Raw genomic sequence first — 13027 nt, 5'->3', positions numbered from 1 at the left:
TTTTACTCTCCCTGTTATTAGTGACCCACAACCAAAGGAAATCCAGTGTGGGTGAAGCTCAGTGCTGTAACTGAAACCTCATTCATCCCTCTCTCCTTCCTTCCCACTCAGAGTCAAAGCAGAGGGCCCTAGCATAGCAGCTGCAGGGTTGACCATTACTGGCTCTCTGACAATCTAAGCATCAGAAACCCTAAACTCCAGGTCTACTCTTTAGTAACAGAGAGAAGCAGGATAGATTCATTACCTCCACAAAGCTCTGAGATCCTGTGACTCACTATGAAAAACCAAGCTGAAGCCTTCCACCATCAAGAAACTCCCCACTCCCTCCCCAGGACTCACTGCGTTTTCCCCAGAACCATTTATGTCTTGATGTGCGACACTGAGGTTGAAGGCCAGCTTCCTTCTGCCTCCCTCTAGTCTCGTTATGCTCTCCTTTCTGTCTCCCAAGGAGCCTGCTCAGTCTTGCCAACATGGCTGCGTCCAAAATCCGTAGGCAATGAACAGATGCCCCACAGGCAGTTGGGGTTGCCACAACACTGATGACATCACACAGAATCAGGGGTCTCCAGGATACAATAGAATGTCCAGGGAGGGGTCTGCCGCTGTCCATGGTACAGCCATTACCTCTGACTCATTTCCTCACTCCAAAATGACCTTAAACCAAGCAGCCATATCAGGAGCCTCTCTGGGGTCAAAAAGGGAAAAGGAAGCTCTTATACAGGTAGTAATAAAAAATTTCCCCTAGAGAATCAGCAGAGCTCACTCAGGCTATAAGGTTGTGAGTAAAGATGTGATTCACTCTTGACGTGTCTGGTTGGAGTCACATGAGGCCAGATGATCCCTCAGATATTTAGGAAAAAAACACTCCTAGAAACAATATGATGGTCCAAACCTTGAATCAATATACTGAGGCAAGAGCAGTGACAAGTCAGAGGTCTGTCGGGACTGTGTAGAGGCACCCTAAGTTGGAAACACATGCACACGCATACAGATAGAAGAAGCACACAATCTTGGGATAGAATATGATGTACATCACTGCTATGGTGCTTCTATCAGCAAACAAAAGCCAAATTCCTTGGCCTAGAGCCAGGTGTTATGATATATGTGCTTGTTAATGGCTTTGGGTACAATACCCATTAGGAGATCATGAGAAGGACAGGCATTTGGAGAGGCTTGGGGTTATTAAATCAAAGAGTTTGGTTATAGCCTAACCTCAATTTTCTATTTCTGACAATTCTTGTAAAGAGGATCCATCCCATCATTATGCTGAAATTCATTTTCTCCAGATCTCTGGACTTTCTCAACAGAAGCATGTTCCTTAGAACTTAGGCTGATGAGGTCTGTCAGGTGATCTGTGCCATTTCAGATATGGAAGCCCTAAGCAGGTGAATGTGATTAGCAACTTTTTTGCTAAATAGGGTCTTGTAGAGGCCAACAAGTTGAGAACCAAACATCTGGCAAAACTGGTATGAAAAATGTTTATGAACATACGGAGTGGTGCTGTGGTAAAGAAGCAGAAGTGAGAAGTGAGATACAGAGAGAGAAAGAGAGAGAGAGAGAGAGAGAGAGAGAGAGAGAGAGAATATGGTTTGCAAATCAATCTGAGATGTGACAAGATCTAGAAAACAAGGTATAATGGATTACCAGCAAATTCCAGCAACTCAGAAAGAGGCATGTGTAGGGGAAACCCAGCCCAAGGGTTGTGTTAGCCTTGTGCTAATTGTTAGGTATAAATCTGGCGGGTGTGAGCCCCGCTGGTCCCTTTTTGTACTTCCTGTTCATCACTGGATCCCTAGTGTTGTAAGCTATTCCCTCATTAAAGTTTACTATTTCATATTAAGCTAGCCTGGTTATTACGCCACACACCTTGGCCTTTTCAATAATTAATTGTGAGATATCACACTTCCATGAACACACTTCTCCAACTCAGGAGATATACTTATCCACCCCAGCCAAATATGCACAAAACCATTCTGCATGTGCCTGCCTCTAATCTCACCAGTCTCCCACACAAATAGGCTTCACTCTCTTCCAAATGACCTGAGATTCAGTTGACAGGTGACTGCACCTATGACCCACAATGTTTTCTCTTGACCCACCCATGGAATCTGGAAGGTGCTCATGAAATGAACTGAGAGATAAGACTTTGCCTACCTGATACTCAAAATGCAGCCTTGAGATTCTCAATCTCTGGATGATAACCCTAAACCATCCCTCTACAGGAAAGGGAGTCTTGCTGTCAGCTAGTTTTTCTTCTTCCCTTTACATTCTTCAGAAATCAAGGGGACAGCCTCCTCAAGCCTATTCACAGCAGCACATGGTACAGCTTGGCTTCATAACCCTCAAGTCTCACCTCAAGAAGTCAAAAGAAAATTGACAGAGTTCACAAACACTCATATGGTTGGAGATGCCGAGGTTATCTATTGTTCACTCTAGCACCTTGCAGGGCCAGAATGTGTTCCCCAGACTAAGCATGTTATCTTCTCTGATATCATCCCAGGACACACAAATCTGGCTGGAAGGAGCCAAGCTTTCTTCCTTTCCACGGTCTCATAAGGCCCATAATATTGTGAGGTAAGTTCACGTATTATCTCTGCATGGGCATTTGCCTATTAAGGCAAACTCATGTACCCAAAACATAACTTCTGCTATCTCTGGTTCCACCAGAGTCTTGTTCTAATTCTGCATTCCTTAGTAAATGCAACTTGTGTCTTCTATTGCTTAAAGCTTCCTTTTTTCCCATAGTACACACCATTGAGAGTTTGGCTAAATCATCAAGAATTGACTAATACAGCATTCATCATCCATTCACTTTACTTTAAAATTATTGAGGGATGCACCCTAAAAACAACAAGTCTTTATGTTTCCTGCACCTCTATTTTCTAAAAAGCTTTCAGAGATCTCACTAACAGAATGACCTGCCCACTCCTCTATCAGTCAAAAGGGTCCTTAAGGGTTATATGCATATTTACCATTAAGTCTGCAAATGCTTCATTCTTGATGCTTGCAGCCCTCAACTTGGGCTGAACTTAAGACATACTTCCAGGAATACAATTATCTCAGAGAAGAATTTAAAACCCTCATAAGTTGAGAGCAGCTGTATACATTTGCACAATGGTACAAGGACCTAAGAACCAAGAGAGTTACTGCCGTATACATTACATTAATAACAATTTAAAGTTGTACTAATAAAGGCCATCTTCAAGAAACTGACAGGGTCATTTAGCCTATGCTGTTGAATGAGACTCAGTACAGTGAACAGACTACACACTACTAAACACACACACACACACAAGCATGCACGCGCACACACACACACAGCACTTGTTACTAGGTAAAAAGAACAAGTCTATTCAAAGCATTAACACTGTATATAGAAGACAACATTGTTCTTTTGTGAATTTCGTATCATGTGAGTTTGTTCACATTACTGTGCAATTTCAATAGTATCAAACTGCAAATTCTCTAATATCTGAAATTAGTAAATTTAGCTAAGCGGCCAGCAGAGTGATCCTACAAAGTCTAGACTGGACCTACATCCTTGGCCTCATTTCTCCATGTACACCACATCTTTCCTGGAACACCGGTTTCCCATCCACTTATACATTTCCATCCTTAGTGCTGAGTGTCAGCTGGAAAAAACCTTTCCCTGAGCAGCCGACCATGGCTGTGCATAACTCGGCTCTTTATATTATTATTTCACCTTCCTTTCTTTAAAGACTCAAAGCATTATGAAATATTCTTCACTTGTCTCCCGTGTCACTCCCATGAACACAGCATCACAACTGAGGTCTTCCCTCCTGTCTTCTGTGGTCCCCTAAGGGTGCCTGGCACATAGGAAGACTGCATCTGTAGAATTACTGAAATGCTAAAACTGATGATGATGTACCTTAGCATTACAAAAGCGCTGTGATCAAAGGACTGGTGTCAGGTTATAGCTAGGAATGTTCAAGATGTCAAAAGGGCCACTTACCTTCATTATCATCTCAGGAGGAATACAGTGAGTGAGAAACTCAGAGAGCCTCCAGCGGACTTCAACGAGCCTTAAAAAAAAAAAGGAATTGACACTTTGTGATAAAAAAGGAACAATTTTAATGACCCAGCTGGTACAGGTGGAGTTTCTTACTTGATTTATCACCCGGCTGTAGAGAGAAGCTGCCTGACTTGTGCTGTGCCAATGAGAGACAGCCCCAGTACACCCACTTCAGTGTCTTCTCAAACAGTCTCATTCTGTAGCCCAACTCGCCTGGGCCTCATTAGCTCATGCCAGCTTTGAACTGGTAGCACTCTTTCTGCCTCAGCTTCCTAGGATAATCCACCAGGGCCAAGGACCAGTTCAGTTTTTGAAAGTCTTTTTCCATACATTTTAACAGTAGCTATTTATAATAAGGGCTCCTCATTGTATCACTCACAATAGTATTGAAGAGAAATCAAGATTTCAGGGGCCTAAGAGATGGTTTGAGAGGTAATCTGCTTGTATTACAAATCTAATAACCTGAGTCTGATTGCCAAGAACCCATGGTGAAGGGCCAAAATGATTCCTGGAAGCCATCCTCTGATCTCTACAGAGACACACTTATGGCTGTGTGCGCTTATGAGCAAGTACACGCATGTAAACACGAACATGGACACACATACACGCACACACCCCCAAATAAGCAGAATAATAAAAATTAAAAAGAAAAAAAAGAGAAATCAAGAACTTGAAATGTGGAACTTGAGCTCGTTCACACCAGAAACTAAATACGCTCACTCTACTGATGAATCAAGTACTGTTTATGCAGCTTAGAATTTTATGCTTAAAGTATCTACAGAGAGGCTGTGAAAAGACTGGCCTGTCTCCAGTCAACCACACAAGAGATGAGGAAATGTTAGCATGAATTATGAACCTAGTCTATAAACTAAAGCAGGAACACATAGCTGACCTTCACAGAAGGGACAGGCAGAGCTCCCGGATAACCTCAACCAGGATAAGCCAATACGAGTGCAAACCCAAGTCCCTAACTCAGGCTCCCCTCATGGTATTTTCACGAGGGTGGGAAGGAAATGCACATACTGCATGTCAGAACAAGAATAAATAACGATATTCCCTAAACTCAGAAAACAACTGTCTTTGTCTTTCTACAATGCATTACCAAGAAAAAAACAACTGTCCAGGGTTCTGAATAAGCTACTGCAGATGCTCCACTGCAGGTGAATCAAGACAGGGATTTAGAAGTTCTCTCTTAAAAGCACAGGTTCAAACTCCTCTCTTTGTCACACACAGAGTTCAGCACAGCAGCAGCACAAGGTCTCACTAACCACCTGCAGTAACTGACAGAAGAATCTCCCGAACCCTAACTCGTCAGATAGCTACCTAGAAACACACACTCCTCTCACGGCTGTGTTCATCTAAACCACGGACGCTCAGGCTCTCATGGCTGCACTCAAGTCTATTCTGCACCCTAAAAATGATCTACTCCCCCTAGGGCTCAAGGCAGCTTGCTTCTCACCTGTGATGGGCAAGGATGAAGCTGCGCTTCAGTGAGGCTGAGGAAATGCCACACTGCAACAGCAGGGGACCTCAAAACTGTCATGTTTATTCAGAGCTATGGAGCCTGTCTTAGTTAAAAGAAACAACTAGTGGCTGAGACATTTCAGTCCTGTCCACTACTGAGTAAGAAACCCACAGACGTGAAAGGAAAGAGCTTCGGAGTGTGGCACAACGATGCTTTCTAAGTACTTCGTATTTCTCACCACAGATCCTGTCCTTGGGCACGAGCAGTGTCTTGCAGTTCTGGACCCACAACGTACCATCTCTTTGATCTCTGCACCAAAGCACAAGTGCCCTTGGCAGGACAACAAACAGTATCTCCAAGAGAGAAACATTTGGCTAAGGTAGCTCTCAAGCTGGAAGCTCAGTGTCTTTCTAGCATATTCCGCATCAATTACAAAGCAATTACAACAATGACAATTGTTGTAATTCAGCCTGAGCACATTAGGCACTTTATGCTGTGCAATAAAACTAAGCTACTTTCTGTGGGGGAAAAAGAGATGAATAAAGTTCAATTTTACATGCTAACATATTGAAGAAAAGCATAAACTATACGCACTAACTACTTAGGTTCACTATATTTCAGGTCTTACATGCAATTGTTTCCCCTTTCAAATGAGGCTCTGTTGCCAGGAGGCTGCTAGTTAGTCCCCTGCCACTTAGCCCCGAAATAATCACACGGAAGATGCATTAATCAAATCACAGCTTGGCCCATTAGCTCTAGCTTCTGACTAGCTAACACTCACATATTAATTTAACCCATTTCTACTAATCTGTGTATTGCCCCGAGGCTGTGACTCACCGGGAAAAGTTCCCTCTGGCTCCAGAGGCTACATGGCTTCTCCCCAATCTGCCCTTCTTTCTCCCAGCATTCCATTTAGTTCTCCCCACCTAGTTCTCCTCTGCCCTTCTTTCTCCCAGCATTCCATTTTGTTTCCCCACCTAGTTCTCCTCTGCCCTTCTTTCTCCCAGCATTCCATTTAGTTTCCCCACCTAGTTCTCCTCTGCCCTTCTTTCTCCCAGCATTCCATTTAGTTTTCCCACCTAGTTCTCCTCTGCCCTTCTTTCTCCCAGCATTCCATTTAGTTCTCCCCACCTAGTTCTCCTCTGCCCTTCTCTCTCCCAGCATTCCATTTAGTTTCCCCACCTAGTTCTCCTCTGCCCTATCAGGCCAAGCCAGTTTCTTAATTCATTAACCAATAAAAGCAACATATAGACAGAAGGACCTCCCACACTAAAGCTCGGGAATTATTGTAAATGTCGTGTGCCTCCCTCATGCTGTTACCTCTGTGGAGTCTGTTGACTGACGGTAGCATTTGCGGTTTCCCTCAGATACACCTCCCAGTCTGTCTCGGGGATTTCTTGGTCTTCAGTAAAAGGGTATCTATGACACAAGAGAAAATACATTAACCACACATCGTCATGCTACAGATGCTCCCTGTGTGACGGCCCCACTCACTGCTGTACTCTGCAAGCTTCACACATCAGTAAGGCTTTCCTGAGGTACCAGCAGGACTTCTTTGCCAGCCTGTGAGCCAGCTTCGAAGGAAGAGCCAGATCTTCCTTCTTGCAGGCAGTGGATAATACACTGCAAATCTGGAAGACAAATCAACAAGGAGGAAAGCACATGAGCCAATGTCTAACGTCTGTCCGCATCGCTGTGGAGTCTTTCACAGGACGCCACGTGCCGCTACTGTACACAGTCTTCACCGTCTATTATGGTGAGCGCTGTCTACTGGGAGAAACTAGTACATGTTATTGACAGCTGTTAAGATGAAAGGGAAAATGGTGCACTGACTCCCACAAAGGAACCAGGGATTCTCACGTTCTCTATGTCTCCTATGCTCCCAATTCCCCTATGACAAACTAAATCAGCTTTAGGTAGAAGACATTAAATACTTCATCAGTCCTTATGCACTGAATTCATAACACTCAAAATTTGTTAAAAGATAGATGCAAGAGAACATGTTTTATATTTGTATTTACCAGTAAACACATCACTCTGTACACCTACTAATGGCTGACCTTTGGATCTGTCTGCAGCTGCCCTTAAATGGCTGATATGCTTCCCCTTGTTTTAGAAAACAAAATTTGAGCTAAGATATTTCTGGAAAGCTTAACATGACTTACGTCATCAATGCTGGGAGCAGGCACACGAATTGCCAGGCACCTATGGCAGATCGGGGGATCACCTTAGATGTGGAATTGCAACACAAGATCAGCCTGCAGGTGGACATGTACTTCTCCATGGTTCTGTGCAAGGCATGCTGAGCATCCTTTGTGAGTTTGTCCACCTCTGTCAATAAAACCACTGGGTCAAAAAGAAACAAACCAGCTACAACTAGAGGGCACTCAAGCGTTAAGTCACCATCTGCCTCTACTGTGTCCTCATTAATAGGTGTGACGTCCTAAATAGATGGCTGATATTCTACTTTCACCTCCGCAAAGGGCAGAATCATATTTTTTAAAATGTTATAATCAAACAAGACTAAGAAACCCTGGTCAAAATGAAGTTAAATTAGGACTTCTCACTTCATCTCAGCTTTTATCATAACAAAGTTGCAAGACAAGGATGCGCTGATCTATGCTATAAACTCAAAGAATTTGTTAATACTTTGGAAATCTCTGATGCAAGAGTCATAGCCAATGGGTACAGTCAACAGGAGAATCTGGGAAGACATACAGGAAAATTGCATCTGGCTGCAATCGAGGACCAGTCATCCTTAAGTGGTTCAGGAACTGTGAGTAGGCAGGGGGGGAATCCAAACAACCTCAATGTGTAAGTCAAACTCCATTCCCATTTCCACAAAAAGAACAAAGACAAAGACACATCATGACTGAGTGGGAGTGAAAAGAGGAATCCACAACACTTGTCCAAGCTGTGAGAATGTGAAACCACAGACTGCCCACAGGACACACAGGATCACAGCCAGTGTGAATGCAGAAGCCATAAGCAGGAGCAGGCCCCACAGGGCCCAATCTGTGGCTGAGAACGTGGGACTCTGACACAGTGGGAATGGAGCAAGTAGGTGGTTCTGGAAGAAAGGCACTTCCTGCTAAGAGGATTCTCCATGCAGAGCCCAGCAGTAGGAGCACAGTGAGCAGAACAGGAGAGACAAGGACAAGAATGTAGAGTGGTAAATTATATGGGTCCCGACTTTCTGAAGAAAAAACACAGAAACACCTAAGCCCCAAACATAGAAAAACCCTTCTGGCATCCTACTTTCAAACACTACAAAAAACCTATTATCTTTTTTATGTTTTGATAAAGATGGTCAATAGAAAATAATCACATTGAATTCATAGTTCTAAGAAAATAATTACTTTTCACGTAACCATAAATGTAATGGACAAACATGCTAATCTAACTTTGGAGCATGAAGACCTGAGTTCAGCTCCAGAAACCATGTAAAAAGATGCTCATAAAACTCAGAGCTGGAGAAACAGAGGCAGCTGCATCCCTGGAACTCAGCAAAACAAAAAATATACCAAGGAAGGATGGTGGCCCACTTCAGTATCTGATACTTATTCCAGACAGGATTGACTTTTTAGACAGCTTTGTTTATGCTCACCAACACTGAAAGAGTCAGGATAGCTCAACAGAACTCATGCAAGGAACTGCAAATGGTGAGCTCTGCAGAGCGAGCAGACTTCAGTGACAGCACAGGCTGTGGGTCAAGCAACCAGCTTTACTTTAATCTGCTCTGTGGACCAAGCTTCCACACGTACAGCAATATTTCAAAAACTAACTCTAAGCTGGAGGAGAAGGAGTGTAAACTATTTGTTTGGTTTTTGCTAAAACTGTAATTCCTACTACTTTTCTAAAAATATTTAGTAGCAGTTTACCTGGGATTAACTTCAAGGTAGTAGTTACTGGCAACGGTGAAGATTTCAAATTTTTTTTAGATGGAGTCTGTGAATGAAACAAGAATCTGCTCAACATCTTCTTACTGGCTATCTTCTTTTTCTCATGTATAACCAATCACCACTAACTACCTGAACAGTCTTCCATGTTAACACAGAAATAAAGGAAAAATATATTCATGTTCCACGGCAAATAATAACATAGAAAGAGGAAATCTCATGCACACCTGTTTTACTCCTCCCACTTAAAAATGTGTCTCTGCAATCCCTCTCAGACAACTGGTGTGAGATGACGGCCATGTACCAACTTAAAGTATGCATGTTCTGCAGCAAATTACTTTTGTGGATTTTAACTCTGACGACACTGTGAATGTCTGTTTCATCTGATGAACTGATCTATGCATACTACACACACACTCACACACTCACACACACACACACACACACACACACACACACTCTATTTCTTAAGTCATAGGCAGCCAGTGTTGGGGAGGGGTGCATATCTGACCAGAACTGAAAATCCTTGCCAGGGAGACCTGAGACAGCTAACTTCATAAGCACAGGACTGAGTCAGCAACCTGGGCTGGAGTGTGGACCTGGGATGGCGAACTCTACAGGAGCAGGACGGAGCCAGTAACCTAGGCCAGAGCAGACCTGAGACAGTGAACTCCACAGGAGCAGCTACAGCAGAGCAATCGGAGCAAATGCTGAGGGAATGTGCCAGAGCCAGAGACCTCTATGGGTTCAGGAAATGAGTCTGGGACCTACGAGGAGATAGGCAGGAATCAGTGACCTCTGCAGGACTGGGAGTAAATCTGAGATCTTCAATGGAGTAAACCTGAACCAGAACCCCTGCAGGTCCAGGTGTGAATCTGGGACCTGCCAGAAACTGGTCCTGAGCCAGGAACTCTGAGGGTCGGATATGAATCTGGGACCTCCAATGGAGTGGGCAGGAACCAGAGACCTCAGCAGGTTTGGGCATGAGTCTGGGACCACTGAGAGAGTAGGCCTAAGTCAGGACCTCTGCAGAACCAATCCCAAGTCAGAGACCTCCACAGGATCAGATCCAAACAAGGCACACTTATAGAAACAGATCTGAGCCGGGAGCCTAGGCAAGAGCAGGCCTGAGACAGTGACTCCATAGTAGTGGAGCAAACCATGGGAGCACTGAGCAACCTAGGAAACACAGACTGACTAACGGGGTGACTGAAACCTGTGGCACTGACTGCACAAGGAACAACCACCTGAGCCTTGGATCCACAGGAACCTGGAAGATTGATCACCAGAGTCACAGACAGTCCCAACTACACCAATCAGAGTAAAAGATGAGTAGACAAGGTAAGAACACACAACACCACAAAGAGCAACACATCACCAGTAAAACCTAGTGATCCTATAACAGACTTGAACAAACATAGATGAAGCAGAAGAAAATGACCGAAAAAATAACTTCAGGAGAATGTTTGAGGCCATTAAAGAGGAAATGAGAAATTCCCTCAAAGAAATGGAGGAAAAGACAAACAAAAAATTGGAAGACATCAACAAATCCAGTAAAGAAAACCAAGAAAAAGTAATCAAACATATGAAAAAAACTATTCAAGACTTGAAAACTGAAATAGACACAATAAAGAAAACACAAGCTGAGGAATTAGAGAAACAGAAATCATGAGAAAAAGATCAGGAATACAAATCAGCATAAATATCAGATTACATGAGATGGAAAAGAGAATCTCAAGGACTGAAGATACAATAGAGGAAACAGACTCACCACTCAAAAAAAGCATTAAATCTAACAAAAGCTTAACACCAAATATCCAGGAAATAAGGGACACCATGAAAAGGCCAAACCTAAGAATGATAGGTACAGAAGAAGGAGAAGTCCAAAGCAGAAGCACAGAAAATATATTTAACAAAATCATAGAAGAAAACATTTCCAACCTAAAGAAAGTTATGCCTATGAAGATACAAGAAGCTTAAAGAACACTGAACTGACTGGATATAAAAAATAAAGTCCCCTTGCCACAAAATAATCAAACACTAAACATACAGAATAAAGAAGGATTTTTTAGACTGCTAAGGAAAAAGGGCAAGTAACATATAAGGCAGATCTATCAGAATTACACCTGATTTCTCAATGGAGACAATGAAAGTCAGAAGGACCTGGTCAAGAGTTATGCAGATATTAAGATGCCCTCTTCTGGTCTGCAGACACACACAGACAGAATATTGTATACATAATAGATAGATAGATAGATAGATAGATAGATAGATAGATAGATAGATAGATATTAAGAGACCACAGTTGCCACCCCAGACCACCATACCCAGGAAGACTTTCTTTCAATCACCACAAAAGGACAAAACAAGATATTCCATGACAGAACCAGAATTAATACCACAACTCCAGCACTACTCAAAGTAGGAGAAGGAAAACTCCAATCCAAGGAATTTGGCTACATCAACAAAAACACAGACAATTGAAGATCTCACAGCAGCAAATTCCAAAGAAGGGAAAAGGATACAAAATAACTTCTCCACCAAAGAAAACTAAAATAACAGGTGTTAGCAATCACTGGTTGTTAATATCCCATAATATAAACAGACTCAACTAAACTAAAAAGTCCATATAGTCCTATAAAGTCCTATAAAGAGACACAGGTTAACAGATTGAATAAAAACATAATCCATCCTTCTGTGCATACAAGAAACACACCCCAACCTCTAAGACAAACATCACCTCAAACTAAAGGGTTGGGAAAACATTTTCAATCAAAAGGACTGAAGAAACAAGCTGTTATAGCTATCCTAATATCTAACTAAATAGACTTCTAAATAAAATCAATCAAAAGAGACCAAGAAGGACATTTCATATTGGTCAAAAAAAAAATCTATCAAGAGGAAATCTCAGTACTGAACATCTATGCCCTGAATACAAGAGTACTATTATAAGTAAAAGAAACACTTCTAAATCTTAAATCATACATTAAACCCCACACATTAATAGTGGGAGATTTCAACACTCCACTCTGACCACTGGACATGTCAGCCAGGCAAAAAATTTACAAAGAAATAAGGGAACTAACATATGTTATGATTCAAATGGACTTAACAGACATCTATAGAACATTCAGTCCAAACATAAAAGAATATACATCTTCTCAGCACTTCGTGGAACCTTCTCAAAAACTGACCACATACTAGGTTTCAAAACAAACCTCAACAGATAAAAAAAAAATTAGAATAACCCCATATATCTTATTGGATCACCATAGCTTAAAATTAGAATTCCACAGGAATACTAATTCCAGAAAGCCCACACACACAAGGAAATTAAACAACGCTCACCTCAACCATCATTCGGTCAAGGAAGAAATAAAAAAATTAAAGACTTCCTAAAATTTATTGAAAATGATGGCACAACATACCCAAATTTATGCAACACAATGAAAGCAGTGTTAAAAGGAATGTTCATAAATGCCTACATAAAGAAGCTGGAAAAATCTCACACTACTGAGTTAAAAGAACATTTGAAAACTTTAGAAGAAAAAGAAGCAAACTGACCTAAGAGAACTAGATGGCAAGAAATAATCAAATTAAGAGCAAAAATCAACAAAATAAAAACAAAGA

General features: G+C 42.1%; 1 pseudogene; it reads right to left on the bottom strand.

The window, feature by feature from the left end:
- Nucleotides 1-3427: 3427 nt before the first annotated feature.
- LOC142851339 (replication factor C subunit 3-like) lies at nucleotides 3428-12754 on the bottom strand (annotated as a pseudogene).
- Between the last annotated feature and the right edge of the window lie 273 nt (nucleotides 12755-13027).

Source organism: Microtus pennsylvanicus, chromosome 5 (assembly GCF_037038515.1).
Source record: "Microtus pennsylvanicus isolate mMicPen1 chromosome 5, mMicPen1.hap1, whole genome shotgun sequence".
NCBI lineage: Eukaryota > Metazoa > Chordata > Mammalia > Rodentia > Cricetidae > Microtus > Microtus pennsylvanicus.
Note: the sequence above shows the minus strand (reverse complement) of the source record. Positions and strands in the feature narration are given on the sequence as shown.